General features: G+C 38.3%; 1 long non-coding RNA gene across 1 annotated transcript in view; it reads right to left on the minus strand.

The window, feature by feature from the left end:
* Window positions 1-5679: 5679 nt before the first annotated feature.
* LOC116965889 overlaps window positions 5680-19414 on the minus strand; it is a 31586-nt gene continuing 17851 nt past the window's right edge. The window contains exon 3 of the long non-coding RNA XR_004409768.1: window positions 5680-5857. This is a non-coding gene — a long non-coding RNA (uncharacterized LOC116965889). The remainder of the gene's footprint in view (window positions 5858-19414) is intronic.

A 19414-nucleotide genomic window follows, 5' to 3' on the forward strand; every position in this document is an offset into this window, starting at 1 on the left:
AACTTTCAAAGATAATCAAGGGCTGTTTAGCAATGCAACCAACCATTTTCTTTCAGTGAAAACCAGCTTTCTTATCAATGACCTTAATGTTGTTGATGTAGTTAACCTCACATGTCCATGTAAAGAACGATTTTCTCAGCCCCACCCAAGCTGAATTTAATAATATGAATTATAACTGTCTTCCCATTACTAGCTCAAGTCTTGATTAACATATCCATCACCTGGTACATCAGGTGTATCTTGTAGATATATAAATATATTCTGGAGAAGATGAATTATATCTCAAGGTGCTTGTTTCTTTTCATGGCCCCAGGTCGGTCAGATACAAATATTTACATCAGATGAGTTGAACTCCACCTACTATGTTTATGTGCAACTATGAGTAGGCCCCTGGTCTTCACTTTCACTCCTCAGCATAACATCTGTGAGGTAAAAGTGATCTTGAGTAACAGTCTGAATGCCTGAAGCATGTTGCTCACTCCTGTGTTATTTAATAGGAAAAGAAAAATTTCATCATAATTAAACTGTATGATCTGTAATGAGCAAACTTTTAAAAATGTCTAGAACTGTCTGAACAGCAGCAAACCCCTCAACTTGGAGGATGACACAGCAAGCAAATATGCAGATGACACTAACTCAGGATGAGTGTTTGATATACAAGAATGGTTGAGCTTCAGCTCATGCAGACCTTGAGAAACTTGAAGACTACACCTGCAGAAACTTCATGAGGCTTAATAAGGATCAAAGCAAAGCGTTTCTCTGAGACAGAATAACCCCATGCATCAACAAAAGCTGGGAAGTGACTGATCAAGTAGAGGTCCGGCTGAAAAGGACCTGGAGGTGTCAGTGAATGCAAAATTGATGGTGAACCAACAGTATGCTTTCATTGTGAGTAAGACAAACTGTGTAATGATCCAAATTAGAAATCTGATCACCAAAATGAGGGAAGTTATTATTTCTCTACTTGGTGGTAGTGAGGTTACACCTGAGCTATAAGGAGAGGATAAAAAAAAAAAAATGTGATCCTGTTTATTCCTGTAAAGAGGTCACTAAGGGGGTTCTAATTACAGTTCTCATTTTGAAGGGGCGTTATAAAGAAAACATATTTAAACTTTTCTTATTGTTGTTAGATGAAAAAACAAGGGACAAACACTACAAATAGTAACCTGAGATATTAATTTTGGACATAAGTGAAAACTTTAAGAGAGTAGCTCAGCACTAGAAGAAGTGTCTTGGAAAATTTGTGGGATCTCCATTCTCAGAGATTTTCAAGACTAGGCTAGACAAAATTAAAGCCTGACCTGATCTACAACTGCTTATCACTTGGTTGCTTCAAAGAATTTAAGAAGTTTGGACTAGAGACATCCAGTTGGACTAGAGACATCCAGTTGTACCTTCCAATCAACATCTCAAAAATTCCATAATTCAGAAGACACAGGGAAAATCAATTCAGTCTGCAAAGTGTCATAAAAAAGGTGTTTCTGAGATTTTTGGAAGAGATGAGAGAACTGGGATCTGAGTTCCTTTCTTCTGTTATCTAACTTCCACAGGTTCTTGTTGAAAATCCCACCCACTGAGCCTGCAGAATTATGGTGAGATTTTCCAGCTAATCCTAGAAAAGAACGTGCCTAAACCCCACCTATATCCAATGTCAATTAGATATACTATTTCTTTTGAAAACCCCAGCAGACATCCGTGGCTACATATATATATAGTCTACCATCAATCAACTGCTTACAAAATACTAGCGTGAAAAAGAAAGCAAGCTTTACAGGATGACATGTAGTTTCTTTAGTTTAAAAAAGATCCAGGACTGCGAGTTCTTGGAGAACCAGGGTTTGAGAGGAAATCAAGGAGAGCGGACTCCATAGAAAAATTGTATCTGTAGAAGAAAATAGGAAAATTGTATCTGGAGAAAAACAGAAGAAAAAAATAACACTGAGATGGAAATCTGTTGTCTTCACCTTACTTGACAGAACACCTCGGTCACAAGAGAGTAAAGTTTTTGCTCCAGAATCTATTTAATCTTTCTTTCTCTTTAAAAAAGGTCATATTTTTGTCTTTTCCTGTCTCTTTGTCTTTCCCATTTCCCCTCTTTCTCCCTTGCTCTCTTTCACAGGTCTCACATCACAAAGTCTGATGACCTGTCTGCAGCCGCTTTTCCCAAGAGTCAACAAGATCTGTTTTGTGACCACTGTTATTTACATGACCATCAGCCATGCAAGAAGTGAGAGGAGCACACAAGACCCTATTCATGAGATGGGGACTCTAATATTTGAAATAACTGCTGGGAGAGGTCAGGTGTCCCTTCAGCTTTGACACCTGGTCTGACCACATCAGTAATTAATCATTGGAAAGTCAAATTGAATGCAAGTGATGCCCTCCCAGCTCATCATTATTGTGACTGGAAATTTGTGATACTGAGTTGAATCCTGAAGAAGACAGCGTGCCAGCTGTTTAGAAAGTAAACACCAAAAACCGTGTGACATTTCTACAAACACATGTGAAAACAGCAAAGGAGCAAATATCACACTGAGCCATGAGCCCCAGTGATGAAGTTGTTTATTATAGAACAGACATTTTCCCTGCAGGGTGGAGCATAGGGTCAACCTTCCCATAACAAACGCTTCTTGTCTTCAGGGCTTGAAAATTCAGTTAAAATCTGTATGATGGGCTTTTGACATTACAAGAAAATAATGATAATAATAAGAAAACCCAAAGATGCAACTGATTTGGCATTAAGACCATTTGTCATGAGGGGAAGGGACTTTTCAGAATGAATAAGGAAAAAAAGTTGAAATGAATAATCAGAATCTATGACTTGGTAATACTCTGCATGCTTGCATTATAAGATTTTCTCTAGGGAAAAAAAAAAAAAAAATCCCTGAGATTGAACATAGAGGCTGGGAATTCAACAATGTATAGGAAAGACATTTTCCTTGCCACAAAGAGTTTTCAATGCCAGTAGACAATGCAGAACAATGATGTAAGAAATGAAAACTTTTATCACCCTTAAACAGATCTGAAATTAAAACCCAGTGGGAATAAAGGTACTCTCATATCTTTTTATTTGTTTAATTGTTTGTTTTGAGAAGATGTTAATTCCTTGAAAAAATAATTTTCTAAAAATAAAAAAGTAATAGATCAACATAATTAAAATTTCACTAGAATGTTTTATTGGGGGAGAACCAGGGCAATTAATTTTTTGAAAAGACCGTGTAGATAGGGAAAGTGGTTTGTCTGAAGTATTTACCTTCTGAAAACACAGTTGCCTATGGGAGATACAGGCTCAAATTCTTCTTCAGCTGCACCAGGGAGAGCAAACACCTGGATTCAGATCATGCCCCAGCTCCAGTCATGAGACAATGTACTGATGACAAAAACACATCCTTATGCTCTGTGGTTCCATTAATATCTGTAATTACTCACACAAAGTGGAAAAGCTCCAACAGGAGCAACTGTAAATTAAAAAAAAAAAAAAAAAAACTAAAACCCCAAAAAACGGAAAATAAGACATTTCTTCAGTTCAGCGGTTGGAGAAATAACCTGGAAGACTGGAGATTTTTCTCCAGATTAATTCAGGCAGATCAACAATTTGAACCTACGATCCCATTCTTGGGAGTGTCCTGATCACTTGTTTATTCTAAGATCTATTATTTTCTCTTTTCTCTGTCTCCCTCTCTCTGTTCATATTCTTTTGTTTTATATTATTTTATTGAAATTACTAATTTTTCTTCCAAGCTGGCATGAAAAATATGTTCTTAGCTTGTCAATGACTTTCCCTATTACCTAATACAATAATATCTAGTATCAATAAATGGCCAGGCTTTCAAAAGATCAGATGACAATATCATTCCTGGATCTGCAGTTTTCTCCCCATTATTTCAGTTCTTATCTCAAAGTTGTTTAAGAGTAGTGTAAGGTGAACAGTGATTTTTATAAAAATACATGTGAAGACACTCAGAAAATTTGCTGATAATGTCTTGCTGGAGGTGGAATATGGACAAAAAGAGAAAAAGAGTAAAAGAGTAAAAGAAAGTAACAGACATGACTATAATGCAAAGTATACTATTGAAGAAGGAAGTTAAGATGTGTAAAGAAGAATAAAACTAATTAAATCATGGGGTCTTTATTTGTTTCAAACACAAACATTGCACAGCTACGGGAATTCAGAACAAGTTTCTGTGGAAGTGCAAAAAGAGACCAGATGTCCAGCGAGATAAAGTCAGAAAGACCAAAAAGAAAAAGAAGACAAGAAGTAGTAAAAGCTGACATGTCAAACCAAACTAATGTCTTACTATAGACAGTAACGAGTTTGTAGCTACAGGAGGAGCAGCAGCTGCCAATACATACATTGATTTTATTAGAGCTTTTAACACTGTCTCATATGACATTCTCAGAAATAAACTAGGCAAACATAGTATAGATTAAACTACCAGGGTTAGAGGTAAAAAATGCTGGAAAACCTACTGACAAAATAGGTACAAATGGAAATATATATTAAGTGGGTTCTTCAAGGGAAAATTCTGAGAATTAATAATGAGCAGTGAGGAATCATCATCATCGTTAATGATTCAGAGTGGAAGAGAAAGTACGTGGGTTAAGATTTTACAAAATACTAAGTAAGGATGGATCAACACAAGATTGTCATTATCTGGTAATTTTTTCAGAAATAAATAGGATCTTATTCAGGAGGGACAAATACAAAATAGTGTGGGTATGTGAGGATAAACATCTGTTCAGAATATGAGAGTCTCAGAAAGTGGTTACATAGCACTTCTGCAGAGCACTTTCTGGGTGTTAAGGTAGATCGTAATGAAGTGAGAACCAGCTTGGTTTGCCTGTGGCAAAAATGGTAAAGACTATCTGAGAATGCATGAACAGGCTGGTAAACATGTATAAACACTGCACTAGATTGCTTGAGAAGTGTTCAGGCAGTAGAGAAGCTTCCATCACATGTGATGCCTGACAGTGAATCAGACAAGTATCTATTAGGAATGGCCTAGGAAGAGTAGATCCTGTCCCACTTTCCCTTTTTCATAGGCCTTCTGTGATAGCAGTTACAAAGATATCCTCATCATATTGGCACAGGACACAGGGGAAGAATTTTCATGACCCTAGCTCACACATTTCTAATGCTGAACACCAGTTCTTTCCCCAGGGGAACAGGAGATTCAAAGTAAAACATTGTGCTTTATTTTTATGTGAGATCCTATGTCTCTGTAAGGGACCAAGTAAAACACACAGCTCAGAGCTAATATGAATTTGTAGATATGGATAGTCTGGATCTGAATTTCATGGCTCAGACCCTCTCTAACAGAGACTTTTAATGTTGTTATGAAAAAAACAACATTCCATCTGCTATATGCAAATCCCTCCTTATATTTGCCTTTTGAGACCTCTAAGTGCTCTTAAACCAGCTAAACTTCTTCCTGAAGAATGCTGTTTACGCTTTGCGCAATACAGTTTCAACTTGATACGTTTCTCAACATGGGACACTCAAGTGTGAAAGCAAACAAGCTGGCAGGTTTTATTAGATTACCTTTTATTAGAAGAAACCCACACACACCAACAATGATTCTTTTTACAACAGCACCATTCAAATAGACTGTGTTTCCCCGAGAGCCAAAGCTTGCTTCTGCTTATATATTTTTCTCTCTGTCACTCAGCCTCCCAAGGTGTGATCAGTTGACCTGATGAAGTTTATCCGTTGTAGTTTATGTTGCCACCTGAAGGTTATCATACAACGTGTTGGCTGCCTACAGTATTGTGAACTACAACTCCTTTGCACATAACAATTTCATTGGCTGGTTTATCAAGCTTCCAAAATCTTCTCTCTGGATTGTGACAGTGGACACTGCAAAGGAAAGAAGTGGGAATAATTGGAGAGTGGATAACCAGTTCTTCACATCTCCTCCCTCATGTTATTCCCTTTCCCTCAGGACACTAGTGTTCTGAGCAGAAATCAGGTCACTCACTTCTAACTGAAGGCCGATCAACTGAAGACCAACACTGTAAAGCATTGTATAAAATGCAAGCATCAAATACATCAGGCAATGCTTAACTCAAACACATGTAAATGCAGGATATACCTTATTTCAGTTTAGATGCGTTATTCAACTCTGAAAGAAATGTGATAGTGAAAAATTAGAAAACACAAAAAAACCACCACCACCAAAAACAAAACAAAACAAAACAAAACAAAACAACAAATCTCATGTAGAACGGTTTAATTAAAGCTGTCTCAGATCCCTCAAGGTAAAAACACTGCAGGGTTTAAGGCAGAAGTTTTGGAAGGGAACAGTGATTTTCGAGGACTTAGCTGGAAAGAAAATGTGACTGCCCTAACCATGATTTTGCAAAAAGATGTCAACTATTTTCAAGAATGACTGTTTTACATGGCCTGTACAGTACAAGGTGTACAAAAAACCTTTCCCCAGGGAACGCAAATGTGGCAGCTGTTGACTACAGCTTACAACAAATGGACTCTGGAAAACTTTACACAAGCTGTTACTGAGAGGCACAAAATGAAAACCCAAGTTCACTCTGTCCATGTCTTTCTTCATCTCCAAACTCCAGCACTTGGGCTCCTCTGGACTCAGCATAAGAACAATTCTGTGTCATTATCTATTGCATAGTTCTGGAGCCAAACAAGGAACCAGTTCAGCTTTTGGCCATGAAGATACTTCTAACAAAGTCAAGATCCTTACCCCCAAAGGAGGGAATAAGACCATAAGAAAGAAAATTCACACTCCATGGACTTAAGAGTATTAGATTATATGGTTTTAAAATAAACACGTAGGAGGGAAATAAAACTGTAGATGGGTTTATCAAGGAAGGCAGCTACAAAGAGTTATATCAGTGTCTGTGGACCTTAGATGTATGTCCTTGAGCATCTTCTTTCCTGTGGAACTGGTTGAAACAAGCCTGAAGATCCATCAGCAACTAAGTTTTGTTTTGGTGAGAAATTTGGCAAGACTGGAGTCCAAGCTTCAGTCATTGGAAGATGAATCTTCATGCTTTTGTTTCACAGATTACTTCTGTCAAAAATCCTGAAATGACACAGAACCAGAATAATTTTTTTTTCTTTACTGCATGGCAAGCAGCAGAGTGACTGAAAACAAGTCATAGAGTAGCAGGAGAGAATAATGCAGTTTTATGAACTGCCTGACATAAATGTTGTCATCTCCCAAGACTATTTTGAGGAAGAAATTTACAGGAACAGATGATTCCAGGAAGCTTTACTAAACTCCAGTTTAGACAATATATCTTTAATGTCCGAAGGGGTCTGTTTACTTCCCCCTATAGCTATCCAGCATCATCACTGGAGAGAGAAAAAGAGCACAAACTCAGTCATGTATTTTTGGCCATTATTTTTCTTTCTTTCTTTGCTTCTTTTGAGCTGTCCAGTGGTAGGCAAGTAGAAGAAGCCTAAATTTCTGATTATGCAGAGCACTCTTCTCATAATCAAGTTCTATATCTCTCTTTGTCCCCACCAAAATAATCACCTGTAGTCATTTGCAAACATCAGAGCCAATGTGTAGTAGATTATTGAAGGTATGCATTCAAGGAAGCAGTAATTGCTGTTAAAAAGCAACTTTCATTTAGTATTCTTCCAAGTGCTAGATCTCTTTGTGAGACCGAGACCACCATCACTGCTAGAGAACACAAAACAGGGAAGGGGAGGGAAGTAAGAAAGAAAAGAGAGGAAAATACTCCCTTAGCAAGGTAGAAGTTTACCATGAATGTTGTCCTGGGAACAGCAGTCCAATAGAGGTCTCTTTTATAGTAATTTCTACCCCAATTGTTTCTTGTTAATTCTCTCTGATTACAGTAATAATTTAAAAAAAAAAAAAAAAAAAAAAAAAAAAAAAAAAAAAAAAAAAAAAAGAGGACGTGGGGAAGAGTGGAAGAAAGAAAGTCATAAAAAGAACAAGAAAATGAATAATAAAAAAAAAATCCTTGTGGTGAAAAGGGAAAAAAAAAAAAGAAAAGAAAAAAAAAAATCTGGCGCTAACTCTAAGCAATTTGCACCTTGTGCCCAGATCATAACTCTCTGCCTCCACTGCTTCCACACCCCATGATTTATGTTTGACAGTCCCAAAGTGGTTTGGAAATGGCACAGCACTGAGACCTTGTGGTGAGGCTAACTGATGTTTGAAAAAACAAAAATGAGTTAATTTATGGGAGCGTTCCTTTGGACTGGAATTCCAGACCAACACAGCTCTCCTCTAGTGGAAAAGTTTTGCACGCACACGCACATACACACACAAAATCTCCTCTTCTTTTTCTAGTTTACTCTCTCTCTCTGACTCTTTCTCTCTTTATTCTACCTATTTTCATTTCTCTTTTTTATTTCAGAACCTCCACCCATCTGAAAAAAAATCACATTGTGTTATTTTGTATTTATTTTCTGAATCTATTCTCAACTAAGAACAATATAGTGTTCTTGCTTTTCTAAAGTTCTCTTCACTATATTTCTTATCCTGTTTACTCCTATGCATTTTGGAGATTTTCTTGGACAACAGAAACACACAATAACTTAAAAAATTAAAAGTGGTGATTCTAATGAGCCATATTCAGACATTTTGAGGTTATCAAATTTCAGAAGATCGGGAAAATCATTGCCCTTTTAATCTCCACAGTTGAATCTTGGGAAAAAAAAAAAAAAAAATAGAGATTCTTCAAGTCATTAACTATACTGGAAAATCTTACCTATTGTCTCATGCTAGACAATTGAATGTAACAATCAGAAAAATAAGAGTTAACATTTTAGTAGTTGCTAACTGTATATCCCACATATTAAAGGAAATAAAGCAGCTGTTCACTTGAGGAGCTGGATTACAAGCAATGGATATTGACTTATGTCCGTTGAATACAGTGGGATCAAGAAGGTTTTCATCAGTTCTGGGTTTGGCCCTTGGCCACGTAGGTGCCTGTGTCAGCTTTTCTCAGATACCACCTTGTTAGGGTCACGATGATAAATAAAAGAATTGAAGGATGGAGAAATAAGTACCTAAGTATATCATGTGCAGTGGTGCATTCTATGTTACTGCACACCAGAAGACTTTGAGAGAATGAGGAAGATTTACTAGAATAATAGATATAAATCTATTTTTCCAACTCTTATTTATGTAATAGATATTGTTCTGACCAGAATCATGGTTTCCATTGGGTATTATGAGGTTCCTACAACTTGAGATAGGTAGCAAGAAATCTTCCTGCATCTGTCACAGGTTCACAGCTCCTGTGGATTTAATACAGGAAACAAGGGAAGGTGGAGGAAGGCAGATAGGGAGCTGGTGGATTATGCTTCTGTCTGCACACTAAACATTTTTAACCCAGCCAGGAAGAATTATCTAGATTCTCACCTTTGCACTGGGAGAACTGAGGAGATATGACATTATTTGACCATGCGGAAGGACACAGTGTTTTCCAGACTCCTCCTGGGGATCCTGGCACAAGGGCAACTTAAATAAGCTGCACAGACAGACTGACTGACAGCCTATTATTTGTGTTGCAGGTGCAAACCAGATGTGAACAATGCAGGTGGGCCAGAAAAGACACCAGCTTTATCAATATTAGGTAGTCCATGTTTTGTCCCTTCCTTGACAACATCCTTTGCCGCAGATGCCTGATTTCCTCTCCTGCTCCCTTACCACTTTCCAGGAGATTTGCACTCTGTCTTGCCACCTAAATTGCCAAGAGGCATACGTGCTTTGATTACTCATATAAAAACTATGCACCTTGATTGGACAAGTGAGAGTAGAAGGTGTGCTGGCTCTTTTGCTCAGAAGACCAAATGAAGCCTGTGAAGGTTATCTGCAACCAAAGAACCATATATTTTGTGGGCCTGTCAGAAACAGTGGGCATTGTCTAAATACTGAAGTGTGGATACTACTTTTGTAAGCAGTTTGCTCAGTTCAACACCATGCGTGGAGAATGAAATACTGGAGAGTGTATTTAGAGCTCCAGGTATATGTATCTACCCACCAGGCAAAGATCTTAATAGCCAGTTTAGGAGTCACCTCCTTTTTCTCCATTTCTGAGGACAAATGAGTGACAGCAGTTAAAGGGTTTGATATGGCAACTCTGTTCAAGAAAACTGGTTAATACTTGTGTATTCTTGACTCATTCCATTTTATCATCTCTCTCTCTGTTCCTGATCAGCTATGTTAGTGACTTGTGCTTTTCAGGAACCTCGCATGAAGACTTCTCTTTGCCCCTGGCCATTCCCCATCCATTTTTCTATATCTAAGAGCATTTAACAGATACACACAACCATCTGCTCAACAGCAACCACAAGCTCAGCTGCTCTGCCCACCTCTGTGGCACCTCATTTTGAGATTCTCCACCAACCCTTCACCATGCCAGAGGAACAAACAGACTGCTGGCTATGGATGTCTCCATCTGAGAGTGAAATACATCACAGATATAACAAGCAACCCTGCCTGTGAGAACCACCCAGATGATCTTGCCTTACAGCTTCCCCTTCATGCTGACCTCCCTCGCTGACTATATCTGGAACCAGAGCCTGTGCTCCACCATGGCCTTTCCTCCTCCTCTCCTATCAAAGAGAGGATGTTAACTGAGGCCAGAGCTGGGTGTAAAGCCTGGGAGATAGCACCACTATCACCTCTCTCTCTCTGGGTGAGAAGAGGTGGTATCAGCCTGTTCACAGATAACTAGCTCTGCAGTGAGTGACAGTGTAGAGATAAACGTCCCTGCATTGACTTGCTGATAACAGCCTGCCTTGTCACCAAGGGAGCACCCTGATCCATGAGCTGAAATACAGTGTCATGATCCAGGAGAGCAACTGTAGCGGACTACAGCAGTTATTTTTGAGTACATCTGAAATAGCTTCAAAACTAAAAGGGTTAATCCACTTTTGTCCACTGGCAAGACTTAAGCCCTCACTTTTGCATCACCTAATGTGGGATGCAGAAATCAATTGAGGCTGCCAGGCCTTTAGTTTCTCAGTCATCAGGATGGATTATGTCAACCTGATCCTGGGAGAAAGGGAATCCCACCTTATGAATGTGAACTCTACCATGACCCTTCCCTTAGGGCCCTCTGACCCTGTTCAGTTCACAGGTAAGTGTGGACCTTTAGCATCCACTCCAGATTCCAAGATCACAGATGATCACTGCTATTTCTAAAAGCTTCTCCTAAGGCTCTCATGTCTTTAGAGATTTTACAATTTTCCACCAGAGTTTTCCATTTCTCATCCCACTAATTCAAATCATCCCCTTACAAATAACATTAAACAACAGCTCACTCTCATGTTTCACACTCTTCCTGAATTTTCAGGCTATTATTTGTCTCAATGTCTTCCTATCAGTCTGTGTTGCATCTCTGGGGTTTTCAGTGTTTCTACATAATCTGACAGCCACTGCTCATCTCAGAATTCCTTCCACTTAGTGCATGGATTAGTCTATAAACTGCATACAGTCTTCATGTGGAGCACAGAACTGAACTAGGTGTGTCTGGTGAGCACAGGTGATTCAAAGACTTTAAGACCAAAGTCAAGGTCCGTTGCAAGTTTTTGATCACTAAATGGTTTGATATGAAACCAGCTAAATCTGAAGTATCTGTGGAAATTTGCAGCTCAGAATAGGTTGAAAAACCCACCGTGGCTGTCTCAGAAAGTTTCCGGAGAGTTGTCCCGTGAAGAAGTTTGCTCTGAGGCAGCTGCATAGGTATTAGTACTCTTTTAGCAAGTACAGATTTCTCAGTACTGCATACAGCCATACCACAAGGCAATAGTTCATTGAATTTTTCCATTCGATGAAGACTTGAGCAGCAGAAAAAACTTCCGTTGGATCATTTTTCATTCAACTGTTAGGATCCCCTACTGCTTTTGCTTCCAAAATGTTTATTTTGTGGACCACCACAATGGTCTGTATGAATTAATGGTGGTCTGTATGAATTACTGGTGGTCTGTGCTCTTTAATGTGGGGAGTTACTGCTTTATAATATACTAGTATTCTTCTATATTATTTTAATTTAATATTTTTTTTATTACAAAAAATAATATTATTAACTCAAAAAATGCCAAATTCAGTGAAAGGACATAATCACTATGAAGCTTTCTTTTCTTATACTAACATAAAAATATTACAGTTTTAGGCAGAAAAAAAAACATAAAGTACTTTCTGTTCAAAATAATTTTGGAAGCTATCAAATCTTTAGGTCTACTTAAAATCTACCTTCTAAATAATAAAAAAAAAGATGGTTTTCAATAATAAAAAAAAAAAATAATACCAGTTTTAAGAAAAAAAAAAAAAAAAAACGGGCATAAGAATTTTAGCAGAAACATATTAGGAAATAATTCATCAGAAAAAACGAATTTGCTTTCAACACTCAAGGTGGTAATAAGGTGTCAATATCTAAATTGTTCATAACATCAGGTTTGACATTTTTTATTAGATCTAGCTGCCCATTTGGTATAATCAAACATCTTCCATCCTTTGGATACTCAGCAAGTAAATTTTCGCTGACTAATCTTCTACTACAACCAATGCATGGGGAGAGAAAGAGAGCGAGCAAGAGGAAAGACAATTCTCAGCACCTTGCCAGGCTCCTGCTCTGAATCATCCCAGTATAAGCTCAACATATTTGTTGACAATGGGAAGTCTCAGCAGCTGATTCAGCTAAGACAGGAACCAAAATTTTGCTGGTGTGAGTATCCACGTCTGTCAAATTTTGGTCCACATTTTATCCAATGTGAAATACTAATGTAAAAAAAATATATATATATATATATTTTACAGCAAATATTAACTGTCAGATTTCATCTATTCATTAAAATAAATGTCTGAATTTGTCCCATATATCAATACCTTGATGCCAATGAAATTACCACTAGGGATGAATTTTGGTGTAAGTGTGTATGCATGTATGTCTCCATTTAAATGAGGCGTACATATGTGTGTATGTGCATGTGTGTCTCTTGTTTCATAAATAGACACATGCACGCATACACTGTGGTTTAAAGCTCAGGCAGAGCAGAAAGGTTGGCTTCCTAAGGCATTTTCTGTGTTCTCTGGCAGCCAGCTATACCCAGGTTAACCTGATCTTTACCACATAACTTCAGTCCAGGGAATGTGATTATAAAACTTTCCCATCCATGCAGCTCTTTAAACCAAACTCATGATACTGAAGGATAGATGGATTCCATTCTCAGTGTGTATGTGTGTGATGAATTCAATGGATGGGAGGACTTTAGAACCACCATACAACGTTTTTACTTTTTTGTTTTTTTTTTTTTTTTCCCCTCCCACAAGTGAATTAGCAGAAGGGTAACCATTGGCCAAAATAGCTGGATCCATCAGAGCTGACTGGGATTGGTCTCATAGAGCCAAATATGAACCTCAGAGACCCACCACAGACTTACATAAAAAAAAAAAAAAAAAAAAAAAAAACTCATCAAAACTCTCCTTTTTAATGGTATTTTGCAGCACTTGAAACATACTAATGTAAGCGCGTAATTCCAAAAAATAAAATCAGCATTCATGGAACAAAATATACAAGTGGATTATTTAAATAGAGCTATGCATTTCTCCCTCTGGGTTTAAAGGTCTAAGTGAAAACCACAAAAAACAAAGACTGTGAAAGACCAATTTCCCCCAGAATAGGGCTTCCTAATCTCTTTTCTTAGCAGACCTCACATGAGAAAATTGATAAAGCACTGCAACTCCCTTTGGCCTTTGGATCCAACAGAGCCCCAGCAGAAATTATTATTCTGAGGTGTACGTCATGTCCTATCTACAAAGCGTCTGTCTCACCAGCACAACCTGGCTGCACACAAACGTCCACGTCATTTGATGTCCGCTGAAATCCTTACAGGAAATCCAAGTGACTCCAGCTACCATGGAGACATGCCCTTGTGTCGAATAATTAAATATATTAAAAAAATCCTTTGCTTTTCATTTTTTGCTTTGAGGAATAAATGCAGGACAGAGCCTGGAACGGCTGTGCACCAGATTTGCTTACTTCATTTTATAATCTAAACTATGAAGTTCATCCCCTCTCATTTCTTTGGAGTATGCTTTTTTTTGTAACATAGAAGAAGCAGTAATTTGACCTAAAAAAATCAGCAGTTGCATTGTCATGGTTGCTGGCTTTACTGCAACACTTGCAGGATGTCCCGGTAGAAGAAATGCTGTAATGAAGTCTGATCTCCATCATGCTTGTTGCTAGGTTGTCCATCAGACAAGAATTCAGTGTAAATACTGATCTTAATTTCCAAATTTACATAATGAGACTTTTAACCGAGACTTATTTATGTGGGAATCATCTCAAAATTATGTTTCTCTGAAGTTGTTTAGCCATATTACATGTACCATTTAACTTTCTGAGTTGTTCCTGGTGTTATCTATTTTTTGATTAAACATAACACCAAAGTTAAAGGTGACCAATACTGGCAAATAGTATGTCAAATGGGATTAATATATGGGCCATATGGGGAGCCACTCCATGTTTTTATTTCAGTATTTTAAATCGGTTGAAACTGTACTCTGATCAATTCAGAAACTTGAAAAGTTATACTGTGTACTTAGACTTTTTCCCTAGAAATTCTTAGAATTGACTGGGAAATTGCATCCAAATATTTTTTTTCTTCTAGAAGACAAAATTCCCTAAAAAGTATCTCTCCACTGTTACTTTTGACAGATTTTGAGAATGGAAAGTGAGTTCTTAAAACATTAAAAAAATTTCTGGACAAATATTTTGACATTTGAAATTAAAGATGTCCAAAGTCAGCAGCACTGGTTCTTGTGAAATTCCCTTAGCCATTCCCATAGAAGATCAAAGAGAATATGTGGGGGAAATTGCCCTTTTCTTCTATTTATTTTTAGGCATCTCCTATGGGTCTCTTCTTAAAGAGCTTTTTGGTCTGAGCTGGTATGTCTACACACACGTTCTTATTGAAATAAGTTGCTTCAAGATTATTTTGGCCAGATCTGGGGACATTTAAAAAAATCTCAGAAATAACCACAGGATGGCTGAACAATCTGTCTCACCTCTAGTAATTACTTTTCAAAAGTGTGATAAAGTTTTTTAGATGAAGTGGGGTTTTTTTTTTCATAACTTTAAACTTCAGGAATGTAAATGTCCCCGGAGAAGCTAGCCACTCCATACTCCTCCATCATAAAAGCAGAAGAACTGGCTTTACAGAACAATTAATTAGCTCTGGGTCTTACTAACTGATCCCAAGTCTTTAAGAGACTACAAAGGAAAAGTGGATTGGTTATTTCAGATGCATAAAATTTCACCTTGTGTTTCTATCTTCATTCAGATGCCTCCTAACCTGACTGCATCTGACATCTTACTCTAAACTGAGATGACTTACATACATAGATTTTACAGAATAACCAGTTAAATGCATACAAAACCAAAGCAAAACAAGAAACATACCATGAGAATAACATCTTGAATCACTATAATATCCTAAAATTATTTTTCAAGCTCCGACTCAGTTTCCACTTCACCCAGAATTTTGTCTGGGGGTTTGGTGTTTCTGTTTTTTTTTGTTTGTTTGTTTGGGGTTTTTTTGTTTGTTTGTTTGGTTTTTTTTTTTGTTTAGTTTTGTTTTGTTTTGGTTTTTTTGTTTGTTTGTTTTTTTATTTGTTTTGAGTGTAAATGCACATATCATCAGAGAATTACTGTAAACAATGCCAAAAAAAATTCCCAGTGAGAGGGTAGAGAGACACATGGGGAAGGCAACTATCTATAGAGCAGTTCAGGGATCTCACCAGCATCTGGCCCATCGATCTCTGACTTCCCAGCCCAGATTACCATTCTGAAGCATCTTGACACAGATCCAGCATTGTAAATTTGAGCTTTGCTGTGCACTTGCACTGTTGATTCAGCTGCAGTGGGTATCCGGTCATTTGGGCTGAGAAGTTAGAGGCAGATGGCCATAATGTTAGCCAAATCACTCCCTTCTGTGCTGTTGGCTACAGAAACTGGCATGCTTTAACCATGCTAGCCCAGTAGGCCATCTGGATTCAGACAGACCTTTGACCCTTTTTCTGGCATGTCTAAGTATTGTAAAACTTAGCTTGTTGGCAGTCATGGGAATTTCTGGTTTTTTTTTAAACAGATGTCCAAAGGAACCACGAGCTGATGTTTCATTTGCTTCCTAGGGTTTCTTTGCATTGATTTCAAGACCTTGCAAAGTAGATAGTGTTGTGAATCTGGTTCTCCTGTGGAAAACAAAGTGTGGGAGGGGAAATCAAGGGTTTCATTTCACAGCCAATTTTTCAAAACATGCACAACAATCTGGTCCTAGAGTTGGGGCTCTCCCTCCTTTGCAATACTTTGGGCTTTTCTTCAGGTGGCAGAGACCTCCCAGACCTCTGCACCTCAAAATAATGACTGGGAGCCCTTCAAGCTAGGTTCTACACATAAGAACCCAGAAGTAGATGCAGTGGAGATGATGTGAGTTAAGGAGTACAAGATAGGGAGGAGAGGTTGTGTATCAGGAACCTACATTTTAAATTTACTACCCTAAAATTTCAGCAAAGGTCCTGAATAATTTTGTGGATCTAGTCTGTCGTGTTTAGTGAAAAAGAAGAAAATATTCCACAGGGAACTATTTGGTGAAGTGATAAGTGCTAAAGTCAATGCATGAGGTTAATTAAAATTAAGCAAAAGAAAGAAGAAGGAAAAATCATCTAGTAATCTACATGGAAGACAGGAAGAACACATCTTCACTGTTAGCTGTCCCATGGTAAAATTTTCTCTTCAGCAAAGCAACTAGATTCAACTTATATACAGTATAACACACTATTTACATTACCAAGACTAGACAACCAACTGCTTTTTCTTTATTTTTAAACAAGACTATGCTGATATCTTCACCCCAGACTTGGATAAGAGAATGTTTTATTCAGTTATGAAATTAAATACTCTAAAGCTCCTGAGATGACAGCCATTAGAGCACAGCATGACTAAATACTATTCACCTAACATAACATTATCCATCAAGAATCCAACACACACACGCACAAATGGCCCACACCCAGTGCACCCAGCCAATACCTAATCTGTTGAAAATTAAGCTGGTAATGTATGTTAAAACATTTGTGGGAAGTTTGGATCCTGAGATATTTTGCTACAGTCTATGAGCCTTTCAATTAATTCATTACTCATTTTCCCCACTTGCTTATTCATAACCAGAGGCTATTGTCTTGTGTTTCTGACATCACAGTCAGTTGCCTTAGGAACAGTGATGATGTCACAAGGGTAGAATTAGCACCTATTAATATGAATAGGCACACAGAAGAGATGAATAATGAGTTCAGGACCTGAATTAGACACAAATTACTAGGATTTTTTTGGACAGGAAAGATATTTGAAAGGTAAATGGGGCTTATATTTAAATATTATGTTTTCATTGCATTTGGACAGTGAACAAAAGTTGATACTTGAGTAATAAAATTACAAACGCTGGGGTGAGAACAGCTGTAGGATCATGAAAGTTTTTTTCCATGCAAATGAGCCAAAAATTATTAATTTATTTTGAATGCTAATGGTTAAGAGCATGTGTCCTAGAACCCAACAAGGCACAGGGCTCACTAACATCCTAGTACTTGAAGTTCTTAGTTTGACAGACCATGGTACGACAGGGTATTGAATTACGTCTAACCACACTTTCCTCTATTTCCCACTGAGATGTCTTTCCACTCACACTTGCTCTTTGTTTCCTAGTCGACACTTCTGTTTTCTGCTTTGTTCAGCCTCAAACTTTTTCTTCTGGATTAGGCTAAATTACCAGCATAATCATGCACTCACCTGCTAACCTATATGAATAAAACAGTTGCTGAAATATTGAATTATATGAAGAGAAGAGAAAATATTCATTCTGGTCTAAAGTAAACCAGAAGTATAAATATTACCTTTTTCTTGTTCCTGTTTTCTTTTGTTACCCAGGAAAAAAAAATAGTACTATAGGATTCACTATGTCAAATTAACTTTTAACTGTGCAGTTTGTATGCATATCACCAGCTTTGGATGTCTTGCTCATTTGTAGCTTGATTTAGGATGGGGGAGAATATTTCCACAGGTTAAACTGGTACATGGGCAGAAGAGAAGCAAGAGTGGGGAAAGAGTGTTTCTTTCCTCTGAGGTCTGCATGATGGTGCCCTTGCAAAGGATTCTTGGACATTTCTTGCTGAGCCAAATCTCTCTTAGAAAGAGATGTTATTCCTGCCTCGATTCCCCTGGTTTCCCGTTATTTGATTGTGTTCGTCATTAAGTTTTTCTAGCCCAGATTCATCTCATCTAGCTTGGGAACCAAAGTGAGGTGTTTGAATGAGGATGTTAGTCACCTGCAGCTCTCCCAGCAGTCAGGAGGGGAAAGTAGATGCTGCCAGGGCCTGATTCTTCTAATGCATGGTGGATTGTGTGTGGACAATTAAGGCGCATGAATTTCAGCCCCGATAGCTGAAACACTTTGGGTTTAGTCCAGGGTATTTGATGAAATGTGACAGCTGATCTTATCCCAAGAGGGGCTCTTGAGCATTGAACCACCACCTCTGACCTGCAGTTCCACGAAGATCTGAAACAACTTCTTCACCGTGCAATCACTTCTCCACTTGTCTCAGCTTGCTTGCTGTCACCCTCCCTCCCCTCTGTCCTCAATTTATGGTACGTCCTGGCATTTATTGTGGCATTTTTCTACTGGTAACAAAAAGGAGTTTATTCTACATTGTTTTTCTATAATTAAATAGTGACAGTAATGCTTAGTCTTCCATTTTTAAAGAGTTCAAAGCTTTTATTTTTCCTTATTGTTTTTTAAAAATAAAACTCTAATATTATTTTGCATGGGAAAAAAGAAAAAAAAAAAAAAAAAGGGAAGACAACCAGCAAACTCTCTGCCTACTCAGTTGTAATCTGCAGTTTTGAAGGTGGGCCAGGCTCTGAGATTTTAAATTGAAATTGCCTAATCTTTCTACCCTTCCCTCTGCAAGGCAACACCTAACCACAGTCAGAGAGGATTCGCAATCTGCCCAGGAGTTATTGATGGCAGGAACACCCTGTCCCCAGCACCTTCGCTCACTAAGTGTTTTTCCAGAGGCGTCAAGGCTTTCCACTCCATCTTTTGGCAGGTGATACCTAATGCCAAACCTTATAGGCAGGAGGGTGAAAGCCAAGTCTTGAGGATGCTGTCAGTGTGGAGGGATGTGCTGCGACAGTCGGCTCCGTGCGTGGCCCCGTGGGTCCCGGGCAGGTGGGGAACAGCGTGTTTTCGGTCCCCGCTCTTGACATGAGGATCAAGCTGCCCATCCGTTTCCGCCGTGGGCTCTGATACTGGCCCCCATGGACTCAGTGTGGAGCCATGCTGGCTTCACCAGGGGAGATAGCGGTGACCTGGTGTGTCCTCAGCTTGTCACTCTCTGTCCTGACA

Source organism: Tyto alba, unplaced genomic scaffold (assembly GCF_018691265.1).
Source record: "Tyto alba isolate M040663 unplaced genomic scaffold, T.alba_DEE_v4.0 Super-Scaffold_38, whole genome shotgun sequence".
Taxonomy (NCBI): domain Eukaryota; kingdom Metazoa; phylum Chordata; class Aves; order Strigiformes; family Tytonidae; genus Tyto; species Tyto alba.